Source organism: Pteropus vampyrus, unplaced genomic scaffold, assembly GCF_000151845.1.
Source record: "Pteropus vampyrus isolate Shadow unplaced genomic scaffold, Pvam_2.0 Scaffold585, whole genome shotgun sequence".
NCBI lineage: Eukaryota > Metazoa > Chordata > Mammalia > Chiroptera > Pteropodidae > Pteropus > Pteropus vampyrus.
In genome coordinates, this window is record NW_011889366.1 from 388,185 (window position 1) to 406,318 (window position 18,134).

At 40.8% G+C, this 18,134-nt stretch overlaps 1 pseudogene; it reads right to left on the reverse strand.

Annotated features, from left to right (window-relative positions):
* Positions 1–4,394: 4,394 nt before the first annotated feature.
* Positions 4,395–4,513, reverse strand: LOC111733608 (annotated as a pseudogene).
* Between the last annotated feature and the right edge of the window lie 13,621 nt (positions 4,514–18,134).

The window sequence follows — 18,134 nt, forward strand, 5'->3', positions numbered from 1 at the left end:
CCCACCCCTTACCTCTTTCTAACATCATCTCTTCCAGCTCTCCCCTCATCACCTGCATTCTTGGCTGCAATAATTTTGACTCCTGTCTTCTCTCACACCCACATCTGATACAACAGCAAAGCTAGTGAACTTTACTCGCAAAATATATTCTGAATCTAACCACTTCCTGCCACCTTACTGCCTCCATCCCGGTCTGATCTTCTAGCATCTTGTACTTGGACTATTACCGTAGCTTCCTACCCTTCTCCCTCTTCCACACATTGTTCTCCAGGCCTTTGCACGTACTGTTGGCTGTGCCTGGAGTGCTCCTTCCCCAAACATCAGCATGGGTAGGAGTCCTTCTTTTGAAGTGACTCCTTTCCCCCACCTCCTACTAGCCTCAGCAGAGGGCTTCCCTGACACTTATCATAACCCGACTCTATATTAGGTATTTGTTTGTTTGGTTAATGACTGTCTTCCTACAAGACTTGACAAGGGAGCAGGCAGGGACTGTGTCTGTCTTGTGCACAGGTATGCGTGAATGCCTTCCCGGCTCAATATATATGTACAGAATGAATGAATGATGATGAATGAATGAATCATTGGCCTGAGATTAACCCACCTGGGCTAGACTCACCCCTTTGCAGTCTACCACTCACTTTGTTATCTGACCCTATATTTCTGCAAATTTTGTGTTCCTGGAGTTCCCCTGGGATGCCCAGATTCTTGAATCCCACCTGCAGAGATTCTAGCTGAGCAGGTTTGATATGGAGTTCAAGCATGTTTACTGCACTCTGGGTGGTGCTAAAGCTGGTGGCCATGGAAAAAAGCTGTTTGCTCTTTCTACCAAGAAGTACTTTCAGGCATCCCTGCTTTCGCTTGCTCTGTCTTTTTTGCTTGCAGTTTCCTTCCCTAGTTATGGAAAATTCCACCAATTCATTCATTCATTCATTCATTCATTCATTCACTAAACCTCCACAGGCTGGGTTTCCATAGATAGTGTTACAGTCTGTACTGCACAAAGGTGCCCACCTAGTGGCAGCCTTATTCCTAAGTGCCTACTGTGAGCCAGGCCCAGATGAAAAAACTGTAGTTTCAGCCACTATGGAACTCACTGTCTAGTGTTAAAAAAATAAAAATTAGACAAAGGTAACCCAGTGTGAAAACTGTCATGACAGAGGCACTTGGAGGACTGTGCAAGCCTAAGGGCGCAGCTAATTCAGGCTAGGGATCCAGAGGATTTGAGTGATTTATTTGGGAGCTGATTCCAGAAAATAGCAATAAGGGAACGGGGATGTGAGACAAAGGAAGGCAATAGGTGTTAAATGATCAAGCCAAGGTGTTACCAATAGGTGTTAAATGATCAAGCCAAGGTGTTACCTCTGGGCACCTGGAACTTGGTTCTGCCTGGCAACTCTGGGAGGCAGTGTAGGACATGTCTCAGAGTTGTCCCAATTGAGCAAAGGAACTGGGGTATTTCTCCCTGTCTGCCACAGGTTGAGGGCTCCTTCTGGGGGCATGAAAAGCCCTCAGGCAGAGAATAGCAGAGTTTAGAGAAAGCAGCCTTTGGTTCTTAGAGGTGAGTGCTGGAGTGAGCGGGGCATAGTGGCATCTGCTATGTCCCAATCCCTACTAAGGGTGATCCATGCCTTTGAGAGCTTGTGGCTTAGCAGCCAGCACAGAGTAGGCACTAGTATCTGTCTACTGAAAGAATGAGGCGGGCTTTTTTTCTTGCACTAGGCTGTGAGTCCCCTGAGGGCCAGGTCTGTGTTCCATCAACCCTGCACCCCAGGGTCTCCAGGGTCCTCTATGGATAGGAACAAATGGGAGGGTCCCCTGGGGCTGGAGAGTGTCTGCATCTGCCCCTGGTCCATCCACCACTTCCTGAGAACTTACCTGTATCAACAAAATTCTCAGTTGTCCCTGTGTGGCCTGCGAGTAGCTAAGAAGGGAAGCAGGTGGAAGGTGCCTCCCTAGCTAAGCCCCCACTGCCTGGGCAATGCAGAGCTCATGCCAGAGATGAGGGCCCATGATGATGGAAAGAACATGGCAGGTGGCTGTAGCCACAAGTTCCTGGTTGCTAAGTGACAGCAATGTGAGTATTCCAAGCTCCCTGGAAACTGTCTCTCTGGAAACTGTGGAGAGGTGAGCTAAAGGCCAGGGCCCAGACGGGCACTGAGTTAGAATCATTTACCATTGGAAACCTTCTGTTCCTTTTGCCTAACATCGGTCTGACCACTTCACCTCCTCCAGGAAGCTCTCCATGATTAATATTGTTCAATACTAACTGGAACCCAAGACTTTTCATTCCCCTTGTCAGTGGGGTGCCCAGCATAGTTGACACCTGGAGGAGATAACTCTCTTTTAAATAATATAACTTTACTATCACCCCATTTGTTTTTTGAAAGATTTTTTTATTGCAATAATATGAAATTTAACTGTCTTAACCATTAAAAGTATACAGTTGAATAGTATTAAGTACATTTACATTGTTGTGCTACGATTACCACCGCCATCCATCTTCAGAACTCTTTTTATCTTGTAAAACTGAAACTCTGTACCCATTAAACAATAGCTTCCCATTCCTCCCTCCTCCCAGTCCCTGGCAACTACCCTTCTACTTTCTGTCTCTAAAGTTTTGACTAATCTAGATACCTTGTATAAATGGAATCACATGGTATTTGTCTTTTTGTGACTGGCTTATTTCACAGCATATTGTCTTCAGGGTTCATCTATGTTGTAGCATGTGTCAGAATTTCTTCCTTTCTAAGGCTTAATAATATTCATTGTCTATATGTATATCCATCCATATTTCAATATATATCCACGATGGAATATTTATATCTGTATTTATCACATTTTGTTTATTCACTCATCTGTTGATGGACACTTGGCTTATTGCAACTAATGCTGCTGTGAGCATGGATGAATAACTATCTGTTCAAGACTCTGCTTTCAATTCTTTGGAAGGAGAATTGCTAAATCAATTGTAATTCTATTTTAAAGTTTTTGAGGAATCGCCATACTGTTTTCCACAGTGGCTGTACCATTTTACATTCCCGCCAACAATGCACAAGTGTTCCCCTTTCTCCACATCCTTGCCAACAGCTGTTATTTACTAAAAAGTCATCACCATACCCCAGGTCATCTACATTTTCTCCTATGTTTTCTTCTAGGAGCTTTATATTTTGAATTCTATACTTAGGTCTGTGATTCATTTTGAGTTGATTTTGTGAAGGATGTGAGGTTTGTGTCCAGATTCTTTTTTTTTTTTCTTTGCATGTGGATGTCCAGCTGTTCCAGAATATTGTTTTTTATTATAATGCCTTTACTCCTTTGTGAAAGATTAGTTGACCATATTTATTTGGGTCTATTTCTAAGGTCTCTGTTCTGTTCCATCGATCTCTTTATCCTTTCACCAATACCACACTGTCTTGATTATTGTAGCTATATAGTAAGTTTTGAAGTCAGGTAATGTCAGTCCTCTAACTTTGTCCTTCTCCTTCAATATAATATTTACTCTTCGGGGTCTTTTGCTTCTGAATTTAAGCTTTAGAGTAAGTATGTCAATATTCATAAAATAATTTGTTGGGATTTTCACCAAGATTCATAAATCAAGTTTAGAAGACCTGACATCTTAAAAATATTGAGTCTTGCTATCCATGAACATGGAATATCTCTCCTTTTAGTTAATTTTTCTTTGATTTCTTTTATCACAGTTTTGTAGTGTTCCTTTCATAGCTTTTGAATTTTTGGTGGAATTTCAAGAGTTCTCTGTATATTCTGTGTATTAATCTCCTATCAGATATATGATTTGCAAATATATTCCCTCATTTTGTGGGTTGCCTTTTTACTTTGTCGATAGTGTCCTTAGATGTACAAAAGTTTTTAATTTTTGTCAAGTTCAAGTTGTTTATTTTTAATTTGTTACCTTTTTACTTTGTCGATAGTGTCCTTAGATGTACAAGTTTTTAATTTTTGTCAAGTTCAAGTTGTTTATTTTTAATTTGTTGCCTGTGCTTTTGGTGTCAGATCTAGGAAATCGCTGTCAAATCCAATGTCATGAAGTTTTTACCCTATGTTTTCTTCTAACATTTTTATAGTTTTAGGTCTTACATTTAGGACTTTGATCCATTTTGAGTTCATTTTTGTGTATGGTGTGAGATAGGGGTCCATCTTCATTCTTTTGCATGTGGATATCCAGTTTTCCTAGCACCATTTATTGTAAAGACTGTCCTTTCCCCATGAATGGTCTTGGCATCTTTGTCGAAAACCAATTGACCTTATATGATAGGGTTTATTTCTGGGCTCTTTATTCTGTTCCATTGTTATATGTCTATGTCTATCTTTATTTATTTATTTATTTATTTATCAATCTATTTATTTATTTATTTATTTAATTTTATTTATTTTTACACCTACAGCATCTGGTCTTTCTAGGTGGTCTCCCATCCAAGTACTAATCAAGCCTGACCCTGCTTAGCTTCCGAGATCAGATGGGATTGGGTGTGTTCAGGGTGGCATGGCCATAGACTATATCTATCTTTATTCTAGCCAGGCTCTTTTGATTACTGTAGCTTTGTAGTAAATTTTGAAATCAGGAAGTTTGAATCCTCCAATGGAGCATTCCCTCGTCTATATGACAAAACTATTTTAAGTAATAACCACATGATAATCAATAAAAATTAGTTTCCCAATTCATTCTTTTTACATAATGGTATAATTTATACATAGTATGAACCCTCCTTTTTAGTGTATAATTTTGTTTTGACAAATGTACACAGTCCCATAACCACCATACACTCTAGATTTTTCTATAAAGCAGTGATTTTTTTTAAAAATTATTTTTATTGAAGTATAACTTACATACAATAAAATCACCCATTTTAATTTTACACTTTGATAAGTTTTGACAAACGTACAAACCAGTGTAACCACCATGACAATCAAGATGATTGACATCACTCTAAAATGTTTCCTCATGCTTCTCTGCAGTCAGTCTCTCCAATATCTGGCCCAGGTAACCACTGATTTGCTTTCTGTCTCTCTAGATTAATTTGGCTTCTTGAAATTTCTTAAAATTAAATATGTATGTTGGTTGGGGGCCCTAAAAAGCAGATGTCAGGATGGAGTTAGTAGTGCTAGAGGTTTACTACAGATAAGACTTGTAAAAACGGGGTGGGGGAAGGAACAGTAGTAGGTAGAGAGGACTTTCGCACCATGATACAGGTCTGACACCTGTGCGAGAGGAACATTAGGAGCCTAGGAGCCTCAGGCTTCAGTGCAGTTCTGATAAAGTCTCAGCCAGGACAATATGGAGCCCTGGAACAAAGATTCCCATAGACTCCCATGCTGGGCAGAAGTGGCAAGGTGTCCCTCTGTACTCCCTTTGTGCCCTGTCACTGGGTGGACTGCTGTGAAGAGCATGGCGTCAGCATTATCCCAAAGGTACTACTGCTGGAAGCTGTTGCTGAACTTCATACCCCACAGCTGATTGGCAGTTTCTTTCTCGAAGAGAGACTGGCACTCCTCAATGGCTGACTCATAAACTATATACGTTTGTTTCTGAGTTTTTTTATTCATCAGCATGACTGAAGTTCATATATGTTGTCCTGTGTATCAGTTCCTTCCTTTTTATTCGTGAGTAATATTCCATTGTATGAATGTACCACAGTTTCTCTGTTCCCTTCTTGATAGACGTTTGGGTTATTTCCAGTTTGAGATGATTATAAATAATGCTACCGTAAACATTCATGTCTTGGTGTAGCACATATGTTTTCATTAGTCTTGGATAAATTTCTAGAGTGAGATTGCTGGGTCACGTGGCAGTAGTGTATGTTTGTAAGAAACTGCCAAATGTGTTTTCACAAGTGTTTGTACCATTTTATACTCACATGAGCAATGAATGAGAATGCTGGTTGCTCCAAATCTAGCAGGAAGGGATTTAATATGAAAATTTTGGTGCTTACAAAATCACTGGGCGAGTTGGAATGTAAAGATTAGGCTAGAGTCAGCTTTCAGAGAGTTTGGAAGTTGCAAGAATTGCAGGAAAGCGCACCAGCAATGATCACAGCTACCTCTTGTCCTGAGGCAGTGTTCAAAACCTGAACCCTGAAACTCTGGATTCTGCCACTGCTATTGGAGAAGCGATGTGTCTCTGCTGCCTCCTGTTGGCTGGATCTAAACCAGAACCCTGCAGGCAAAGTCTTTCTGGAAAATGTCAGGCTTCAAGCACCTGCAGTCTCGGAGAGAGGCTTAGAAGGTGCGTGTGTGAGCCGGGTGGGGGTTGGCAAACAGGGATGGTTTTGAGGCTTTAACAGACAAATTGGACAGTGAGTATTTAATCTCCACAACTCTTTAAAGCAGATACTATTATGACCCTCATTTTTAAAATAATAAAATGCAGAGCAACATTGTATAATTGCTCCTAACCGACAAAGGCAGAATTTTAACCAGATGGTATGCCAATGTGCTATAGCACCACACGACTGCCCCTGATGGCACACAAGAGCTTGTAGGTGCCCAAGCTTTATATTCGAGATCTATGCAGGAAAAGGTGAGAAAGCTGTGATTGGGATTTTCCAGGCTTTGGCTGGAGTTATGAAAGATTAGGAATAGGGAAAGGGTCCATACTAGGGAGAGAGAAATGATCTTTGCATGGGAAGCCCCTCCAACCGGGACACATGGAGGGCCCGTGTGGACAAGGGAAGCCACAAGAGGGCGCCCAGGCCCACCCAAATGCCCACTGAGGGCAGCCATGCAAAATGAGGTGCATATTTCCTTTATCCGAACTTCTACTAGGAGGTTCAGGAAGCCCTAGACTGGGGGACCCTCAGCAGGCTCTGTCCCTCAATGCAGTCACAATCTTTATTCATGGAAATATCTGCTTTTAGCTCTGGGCATCATTGATCCCAGGGAGAGGCAGTCCTCAGAAAACCCAAGTCCCAGGGGATACAGAAGGTCAACTCTTCTCATTTCTGAGGCCATTGTCCTTCCTGCAACCTCTACCTTCCCTCAATAGATATCTTTGTATGCATCTTTTCATAGACTTGGTCCTAATCCTTTCTCCTGCCCCCACTCCAGTTATGTCCAGCTCCAGCCCCAAAGCCCTATCAGGCACTTGCCCCACCTTGGTTAGGCAGGTGAGATGGGCAATGAGTCTCACCTTGAAAGGCTAGAAGTTTTGCCTGAAGCTCCCCTAACTAAAACATGAGCTTCATGTGCATAGGTATTTGGGTCTTTTTGATTCACAGCCATACCTTCTAAGTCCTAGAACAGTGCCTGGCATACATAGTAGATGCCCAATAAATACTTGTTGAATTAGTGAATAAATTAGCAATTGTACAGAGTTTAGGTCTTGGAGTCAAGCAACCTGGGTTTACATCTCAGCCTCATTGCAGCCTCATTGCTTATTCTCTGTGTAACTTTGGGCAAATGACTTACATTGTTCAAATAAGGATTATGATGGTATTTCTCCAGGGATTATTGGGAGAATTTCTGGAGATGATGTCACTAATATGCCTCCCACAGTGCTTGACACATGCCAGGGGCTCCTAAGTGATAGCTCATTATTTGCGATAATGAGGCCTTGGACAACAGCTGCAATTTATTGGGGATTTACCATGCATCTCTGGCACTTGGCTTTCATTATCTAATTCAGTTTTCTTAACTACTTCATGAGCAGTTAAGTAGCTCAGAGAGGTTAAGTAACTTGGCCAGGATCACACAGTTGAGAAGAACAAACTTGGGTTTAAGTCCAGGTCTTGAAAACTGACTGCAGCATACAAGGTCATACTTCCTGGATTCAAGTTCTGGTTCCATCACTTACAAGTAGTATGACCTTGGGCAAGTTTCTCAGTGGAGAGATCTAGGAAGGAACAGAAGTGGGCCACCACATAAACCTGGACTGTTCTTTAGAATTTCAAGGAATTAAAGATACCACCAATTGTAATGCTGCAGCCTTGCTCCCTTGAGATTGAGTGACTTGCCAAGGTTTCTAGAACCTGCTCTTTATCCCCAGAACCACCTGGGTCCCATTATGCACCAGACATTTTTTAATGCATTTTTTGGGGGGCGGGGATTTAAAAATCTAGGATAACCTGGAGCTGGATTCACAATCTAGTAAAGAAGTCAGAACACACATACACACACACACACACACACACACACACACACACACACACACACACACACACACACACCCCAGAAGGAGAAAGAGTTGGCTTTAGCTGTATAACCTTACCTAAGTCGCTTTGCCTCCCTGGGCCCTAATTTCCTACCTGTATGAGAATTATCTAGAAAATACACATGGAAGGCTGAGTCCTGAGCCCTGGAGATGAGCAAGGGGCAATAGAAGGGTTGATTTCCATGACTATTGCCATAAAAATCAGGCAATGATTTCTAGGGCCCTGTTAAAAGATAACTTTCAGAAAAAGATAAACCATAACTCTCTTACCAACCAAAAAATGACCATGCGGTAAAGATTTTATTTTACTTGATAAACAAGAAAAGAACCAGGCAGATGTTATAACTGATTCAAAGGAGAAATCGAAAAAGCACAAATGTATATGGACTAAAGGAATTGAATTAGAAATGGAGACAGTTTTTCTATAAGGAGAGGGAAGACAATTGTATCAGACAAGACAGAGTTTGCATACCTATCAACTACCTGCAGTTTCCAAAGAGGCACAAAATAGCTCAAAGACAATGAACAGGGCTGGAATCAGCAGAGGGGTGTGCTATAGTTTTCTCTATAGACCATTTTGGCCCAGAGATCCCAGGCTTTTCATCTTGGGGAAATGCAGCACTTCTCAACTTTTCTGAGTTTCAATTTCTTTATCCGTAAAATGGCATTGCTAGTTGTATTACTTCGTCATGAAGGTGAAATAGAACGGGGCTTCATATGTAGCAAGCTGTTCTTTCTTTTTAGGGCTCAGATTTTAGGATAGGAGCCACATATGCTGTGGAGTCAGGCCCCTTGTTTTGTGAGTGTTGCCTCATTTCATCCTCCTCACAACTCTATAAGGAGAGGCTCTTATAAGTTTTGATTAGGGAACCAAGGCTCACAAAGATGGTGGCACTTGCTCAAAGATCCTCTGAAAGTAAACTTAAACTGGGTTCAGACCTAGGTCAGTCTGGTCTCGCAAGCTGTATAATTTTGTTGAATGCCTGTGTGACCTTGAGAAGTTCTCTTCCTTTGATGGCCTCAGTTTTCCCATCTCTCCAGGAGGGTTGGCTCAGCTGACCTCTCAACGACATCTTCTATTTTGTCCACACTGTTTGGAGCTTCATGGCTGCTGAGTTGGCCAAGCCAGAGCAACTCTGGGAATGGCCTGGTGGCAGGTGGCATGGGTGTGGCAGGGTAACTAGCTGCCAGGGATGTGGCAGGGATGAGGTCCAGCCTCTGGCATGCCAACCTCAGCCGATCCAGAACTGCCATAGTTTACACCTTGTTCATTAGGCTGGTGGGAAGGGCCAGGTCCAGCCGGACTTTACAAGGAAAAAGGAAAAGATATTTCTCAACTGCTGGGTCAAACCCTGGGTTGGTGAGGATGGGGCACCAGCCAGCTCTATCCGAATCAGTGTTTTCCCTTTGCTTTATTCATGACCCAGCTGTCATTCTTCACATAGCTGTAATCTTAGAGAATCCCTGTGCTAAATTGCAGCAGGAAGGCAGTTTGTCCTTGGGATCAGAGCATCTGATGCACCCAGCTCTATGCCAAATCCTTTGGTGGGGCCAAGGAAGGGGCCTTTGTCTTCAGAGCGTTCAGCTGTCAAGTCTTCATCACAGGCTGTAATGCTTAGGAATGCTTGGTTTGCAAAGGAAGGAAAACTCAACTCAAACTGGTTTGAGTAAAAAAAGCAGTTTATCGGCTTACTCTGTCCTAAAGAAAAAAGTGAAATGGGGAGGCAAAAAGAGGGGAGGAGTGAGGCAGGCATATTTTAACTAGGAAGGGCAGGGACAGTCTCCCTGACAAGGTACATTTGAGCAAAGACATGAAGAGGAGAGGAAGTAAGCCAGGTGGATGTCCCAGACAGTTGGCACAGCAAGTGCAAAGGCTCTGAGGTAGAAGTGTGCTGGTGTGTGTGTCTAGAGCTCAGGGAGGGAATGGAGAGGTGGGAGATTATGTCAGAGGGGTCACCTAAAGCCAAATATTAGGAAAAGACTTGGAAAAAATTTTTCTTAAAGAAAGCTCTTTATCCCGTGGCCTAACAGAAAGTCGAGTTCCCACAGGCTTTGGTGGGAGGGGAGATTGAGGTGGGGAGGAGAAGTAGTATAAAAGGGGGATGAAGCAAGGACCACCTCTTCCCATTCTGGCCCTCCTTGGCCTTGGGAGGCCCAGACTAAAAGCCAAAAAGAGAATTAGTGGCCTGGGCTCCATGAGAGTTGATAAGGGATCCTGTCATCAGTGACAGCCCCTGTGGGCAAAAGCCTCCTTTGGAGTCACCTAAAGTCACCAGGCAACTGAGCTGGGCCAGAGTAGTCTGACAGCTGACCCCCACCAAGGCTGAGCTCTGGGTGTACATGGTACTCTCTGTAACAAGAATGCTCAGACCTGACCCCCTTCCAGGAGTCATAACTTTGTGGGAGAGTAACTGGTGGGTACTCCAGGCTCTTGGGAGAAATTAGAAGATATCAGCCAACTGCTTTATTTCACACATGGGGAAACTGAAGCAGAGAGTAACTAGCATACCCAGGGTCACGCAATGGGATAGCAGCAAAGCTGGGACTTGAATAAAATTCTTGACACCAAAGTCAGTGCTTCTTTCTAAATCCTATGGAGAAAAAAGAGTGAACACTCCAGCTCTAGAATTAAATGGCACTTGAATTTTGGCTCCACCAGTTGTTAGCTGTGTGACCTGGGTAAGTTGCTTCACTTCTCTGTGCCTCAGATTGCTCATCTATAAAATGGAAGAAATGATAATAACAATACCTGTCCCATGGGGTTGTGACAAAAATTAAAGTGATATCTGCCAAAAGTTCAGAAATGCAAAAATGGTGCAGTAGGATTTCCAAAAATTCTTTTTTTCTATAAAGCAATGACAAAATGGGAAAAAATTGTCAAAATCAATGCCTTTTCAAAATTCTTGAAATTAAAGGCTTGCAGCAATCAAGGGAGCATTTATTCGAGGAAAAGGGCTAATCATAGTAAGAACAGTGACCATTGTGGCATTTTAACTTGCCCTATTCCATCCCCCACCCCCAACTCCATGATAGACTTGATATCTAGCAACCCAGCAGCCACCGGAGGGAAGAGAATAAAGTTGAAGCTCCCTCACAGTCTCATTTCCAGAGATGTCAGAGGGGTTACCTGACATCTTTTTGGCCTGTCTGGTGATATCCTAGAAGTCTCCAACTTGCAAGGCTGTCTTTATTTGAACTGACTAGGAGCTTACCCTTATTCATGGGGGCATTTGTCAAAAATATTTAGAGGCAATTGTTTAACTTTGCGGCTGCCTGAGGTGGTAGATAACATTTGGGGAAAAAAAATAGACTAATCAAAAAGCCTAAAAGGAAAAGCTGAAGAATGAGACGCCCATAGGAATTTTGAAAAGCTCTATCATAGTCCTGGGAATCTAGGAGTCCATGTACATGTGTAGGGCTAAGTACATGCCTAGGGCTGCACACATGCACAGGAAAGATCTGCAAATGTCCTAAGCTCTCACCTCTGGCTAACCTTAAGGCTCTGCACAAGCAGGGAGTGAAGGCTAAAGCAGTTATCAACTGCCTGGATGAGTGTTGAGAGTATGCCCCAACCCACACAGAGAACTCCTCAGCAAAGACTGGAAGACTTATTAGTTCCAGGCACTTAGAGAAATCTCTTTCCAATCATTAGCTGACCACCAAGATAACTGAACAGAGATTTCAGTGCCATACACACAAGAGAAAATAGACTTTACAAAATTAGTCCAGAAAAGTCACCAAACAAATACCAACAACATACAACAACAGGGACAAACCCTGGGGCTGAGGGAAAATCTGATTTCCAGAGTCACCACATTATATTATGCAAAATGTCCATTTTCAACAATGAAAAAATTATGAGACATGAAAAGAAATAAGAAAATATGGTCCTTACACAGGAGAAAAAACATCCATAGAAAGTGTCCCTACGGAAGCCCAGATATTGATTTACTAGACCAAAACTTTAAATATACTATTTTGAATACAAAGAACAAGAGGAGATCATGTCTGAAGAAGTAAAGTAACAATGATGTCTCACTAAATAGGGAATTCCAATAGAGATAGAAATTATATAAAAAGAACCAAATGAAAATTTTTGAGTTGAAAAGTATCATACCCAAAATAAAACATTCACAAGAGGGGCTCAGCAAATTGTAGCAGGCAGAAAAAGAATTAGCAAACTTGAAATTAGGTCAATTGAGATTATCCAGTCAGAAGAATAGAGAAAAAACAAACAAAAAAATGAACAGAACCTCAAAGACTTATGGGACATCATCAAGTACAACATTGTATGCATAATGAGAGAGAATATTTGAAAAAATTATTGGATTAAAAAAAACATTAATCTATACATCTAAGCAGCTCAATAAACTCCAAGTAGAATAAGCTCAGAGATCTACATCTAGACACAGCATAATCAAACTGTGGAAAGTCAAAGACAAAGAAAGAATCCTATAAACAGTGAGAGAAGTGACTCATTAGGTATAAGAGCTCCTCGATAAGATTAACAGCTGATTTCTCATTAGAAATCATGAAGGCCAGAAGGCAGTGGGATGACATATTCAAAGTGCTGAAAGAAAAATACTGTCAATCAATTCTACATCGAGCAAAACTATCCTTAAAAAATAAAAGAGAAATTAAGACATTCCCAGATAAATAAAAGCAGAGAATTTGTTGTAGCAAACCTGTCCTTAAAGAAATACTGAAAACTATAAGACATCATTGAAAGAAATTAAAGAAGACCTAAATAAATGGAAACACATCCAGTGTTCATGGATTAGAAGATATAAAATGGCAATACTCCCCAAATTTATCTGAAGATTGATTGTAATCCCTATCAAAATCCTTACTGATGATTTTGAAGATATTTATAAGCTAATCCTAAAATTCATATGGAAATGGAAGGGACCAAGAATAGTAAAAAAACAATCCTAAAAAGACAGACAATTTTGGAGGACTGACACTTTCCTATTTTAAAATCCACTACAATGCTACAGCAGTCAAGATTGTATGGTACTGGCATGAGGACAGACATAAAGATCCCTGGAATGGAATTGAGAGTCTAGAAATAAATCAGTACATTTAAGGACAATTGGTTTCTGACAAAGGTGCCAAGATAACTCAAAAGGGGAAAGAATAGTCTTTTCAACAAACCATGTTGGGACAACTGGATATTCATAAGCAAAAGAATAAAATGGAACTCTATCTCGATGCATATATATATATATATATATATACTAAATATATGTATATTTAGTATATATATATATATACTAAATATATATATACTAAAAATGGATCAAAGACTTAAATATGAGAGCACTATAAAACTCCCAGAATAAAACTTAGGAGTAAGTTGGATTAGGCAATGATTTCTTAGATATGACACCAAAAACACACACAAAAAAATTAAAAACTTTGTAATTCAAAGAACCCTATCAAGAAAGTAAAAATGGGAGAAAATATTTGCAAGTCATTTATCTGTATAAATCTATAAATTTGCAAGTCATAGTATCCAGACATACACAGGACTCTTATAACTCAACAACAATAAAAAAAAAAAAAAAAAACCAATAGCCCAATTTAAAAATGAGCAAAGGATTTGCATAGACACCTTTTCTAAAGAAGATATACAAATGGCCAAAAATAACATGAAAAAATGCTAGATGTCATTAGTCATTAGGACAATGCAAATTAAAACCACAATGAGACAACACTTCACTAGGATAAAATTTTTAAAAAGATGTATGATAACAATTGTTGGCAAGAATGTGGAAAAGTTGGAACTTTCATATGATGCTAGTTGAAATGTAGAAGATTGCAGCCTCATTGGAAAATGATTTGACAGTTCTTTAAAAAGTTAAATGTAGAGTTATTATAAACCATGAATCCTAGTTATATACTCAAAAGAACTGAAAACATATTCACACAAAAATTTGTACACAAATGTCAATAACAATAGTATTTATAATAGGCCAAAAGTGAAAATGACCCAAATGTCTATCAGCTGATAAATGGATAAACAAAATGTGTTATACCCATATAATAAAATATGACTCAGCCATAAAAAAGAATGAAGTACTGATACAGGCTACATCATGGATAAACCTTTAAAACATGATGCTATTTGAAAGAAGCCAGCCTGAAAAGGCCACATATTGTTCGATGCTATTTATATGAAATGTCTAGAATAATCAAGTCCTTAGAAACAGAAAGTAGATTAGTTGTTGCCAAGGGGCCAGGAAGAAGGGGAATGGGGAGTGACCGCTAATGGATATGGGTTTTTTTCTTTTTCCCTTTTTGTCCCATCTACCTAGGAAGAAAGAAAAAGGAAATCAGAGAAGAGAAATAATCAGGGAAAAAGAGGTAGAGATGGAAGCAAGATCCCTGGGAGCTTCTTTTACGCGCGCGCGCGCACACACACACACACACACACACACTACAAGGTGGGCTGCTATCAAACGTCAAGAAAGGCAAAGAGATCAGTTCATGAAAGCAAATACTCTGCCTTGTTTGTGCACATCTGCTCGCTATGATAAATTCTAACTCCGTGCACACACACTCTCCTTCCATCCTCATAACAAGTTTGTTAGGTAGGCACTATTATCACTCCCATTTTTCACATGTGGAAACTAAGATAGAGTGATGTGCTTGACTGCAGAAGGTTGCTCTTATCTATGATGCTGCCCTATTCATAAAACACTGAATGCAGCATCTAGTAGGTGAGAAAATATTGTTGTTGTCTTCCCAGTCCTTACTCCAAGATAAATTGTAGAGGATGCTACATATAGAAATCAGGGGATTCTTGAGTTCTAGAAAGGCTTAATTCTGCCACCAATTAACTAGACGCCCTTGAATAGCAGTGACAATAGCCTTGCTTATCACCAGGCCCTTCCTGCCCACTATCCTATCTGCTCATCGCAGGCAGCCCTCTAAGGTAATAGAGAGTGGAGTGTCAGCATCCTCCTGCCTTATAGAGACTAAAGCTGCTTGCCACAGGTTACTTAGCAGGTCACTCAGCAGGTCACTGGGAAGGTTTGTGATATCATCACTGTTTCTCCTGGGCCTCAGTGTTCCCATCTGTAGAATGGAAAGAAGGGCACTTAGGCTGGACAATTTCTAAACTCTCAGACCTGGTATGAAGTTTCTGGAGTGCAAGAAAAAAAAAAACAAGAGAAAGGGGAAAGAAAGAAAGGAAGAAAGGATGAAGAGATATAGAGTGTTAAGGGGTGGCTTAGATTTCAGCTTTTTTTTTTAGATCATAATGAGAAAAAATTCAAACCAGATGTTGTCCTGGTGACTTTCAGTAGCTGAGAGTGGAACTGTGGTGTGATAATACCACATTAGCTTAAAGCAATATATCTATCAACAGCTCCAGTCATCGGAGTAAAGCAGTTGGCATTTGTAGGAATCATGTCCCCCACACTTGAGTTCAGCTTTTGAAAGAGCCTCAGACTCCGACTGGGTTCACAAATTCTTCCAGGAAAGGCTCATTCTTCAGAGGTTGTCCACCCCCCGTCTCCCACTCACACCTCTGGGGAGAGCCTCACTCATAGGGCAAGGCCGGGGCTCCAGTCACTCACTTGGCGACACATTTGAGGCAGGATGGGGTAGCAGCAGCCAAAAGAGCCAGGCTCAGTGGGGGCTGATGGAGCATGGCCCAAACAGCCCACAGGATCACAGGCCACATTGTTATTACTTTTTAATTAAAATGGCGTCTTTTTCCCTTATTACAAAAGCCACGTCTGTTTATTTTAGCAAAATCAGACAGGCCAGACCAGAAAAAAAGAAAAATTAAAAACTACCCATGACCCAGAGAGAGCCATTGTTAATGCCGGGTGTACTCAGGAATCACAAACTAAATGCATAGATGGCCAGGCAGTTAATGTAAATGTGAATTGGATGGTATTAAAATTAATATAAACATGTGAGTAGGGTGAATTAATTTATATGAAAATTAATATAACTGAATTGTGATATTAGAAATATCAGGAATGTTTGACTCTATAGAGTAATAGAGAGTATGGAGCCAGTGTAAAGATATTTAAAAGTCAGAGAGGTTTTAAATAATGACTTAGACTCCAAAGATCACCAGTTTGAAATAGCTGCTGTCTATCTTTCTAGATCTATCAATCTATCCTTCTATCTAAAATACACACTTATGTATAAGTATGTGTATGTCTAAAGAGATATATATATATACACACATACACACATGTATACAGATAAACACATACATGTATACACATACATCAAGTGGAATTTTATGTGGATACTCAATTTATTTAGATAAATTTGGAAGTGCTGAGGTTGAAGGAAGATCAGTGGCTCTACCCCATCTCACCACCTTCTCACCCAAACAGCAGCTTAAATAACTCTGGGCAACACAGAAATCTGGTTTGAAAACCAATCATCTATCCCACTGTTCCCTAATCTTTGCATTTCATGGACCAATAAATTCCACCTTGCCACAGGTTACTTAGCAGGTCACAGAGCCTCGATCTAGTGTTGTCAATTTTCATCAGGTGTGGCAGGCATGGCTAGCTGCCCTCTCAGTAACCACTTCCTACAACCCTATCCCTTTCTTTCTTTCTTGGTTTTGTTTGAGGGCCCATGCATTCTGTCTCAGGCATTTAATCATCATTTGTAGAGCCAACATGGTAATCTCGTTTCCTTTTGCCAAGTTGTTGATTTCCTAGACTCCCTTGCAGCTAAGAGTGGCCCTGTGACCTAATTTAGCTAATGAGACATAGAGGAAGTCTGCTGGAGACTTATGAGAAAGGTTTTGCTTTCCTGTAAAGGGGAAAACATCACTGGCACCATCTCATCTCCTCTCTTCCTACCTTAAACATGAATACAATGCCAAGAACAGCGGCAACCTTCTTGGGACTATGAGAGAAAGGGTGATCACAGAGATGCCAACCTGCCCAGCATTGGTGAGCACTGAAATGTCCCCAGTAATCACTACCTCCAGACTTCTTTTAATGTGAAAAAACAAGCCCCTATTTGTGTATGCTACCATTAATCAGATATTTTGTTATGTACAGCTTGGAAAGAAGTAAGAAGTTAACATCATCAAGCCAAAGAAGTAGAACAGAGATAATATTACAGATAAGAAAAGTTCTGTGGACATCTTACTGTTGTCTCTTTTTTTCTGATTTTGCCATTGACTAGCAAAAACTTTTTACCAAGGAGCTTTGGCCCATGGACATACATCTGGGAACTGTCCATCTTTACCGCAGCAGCAGATCAAATGAGTAAAAAATAGTCCATCATCAGAGCTCCAGTCATTAGATAGACAGACTCCTATTGTTGGACATTAAGATTGTTTCCAGCTATTTCCTATATAAACAGTGTTGCAATGAACATCCTTGAAACTAAATCTTTGCCTTCGTATTTGTTGATTTACTTAGGATAAGTTCCTAGAAATAGAATTTGAAGGTTGAAGAATATGTATGTTTTAGGCTTTAGCTCATATTGCCTAACTGTCTTCCAGGAAGAAAATGCCAAGTTATACAGTCACCTCCGCATAGATGTTTCACACAACTTGGATTGATAACACAAGTCACCCCAGGATCCTTCCCAAACTGTGCTTTGGGCCAGCGTGGTTTGAGTTAGCTAGCTTCTGCCCTCTACAACCAGGAGTCCTGATTTATACACCTGTGCCACCTCCATCCCTCCCAAGGTCAAAGCCACTTGCATATTTACAAGTGGTCACTGCCCATCTTATAATCCTCTCATGCCCTTCCCCCAGAGCAAGGAGAATAAAGTCAAGGCTCTGGTCAGCTTCAGACACTGGCTGTGCCATCAGGGCCTGCTCACGTCTGCAGCCTCATCGCCTACCTTTCTCTGGCACATCAAGCCGTAAGGAGCTACGTACCATTCTACAACCACATTATGAGTTTTTGTGCTTCTGTGCTTTCATACATGATGTTTGCATACTGGGAAGGCCTTTCTTCTCCTCCTTGTT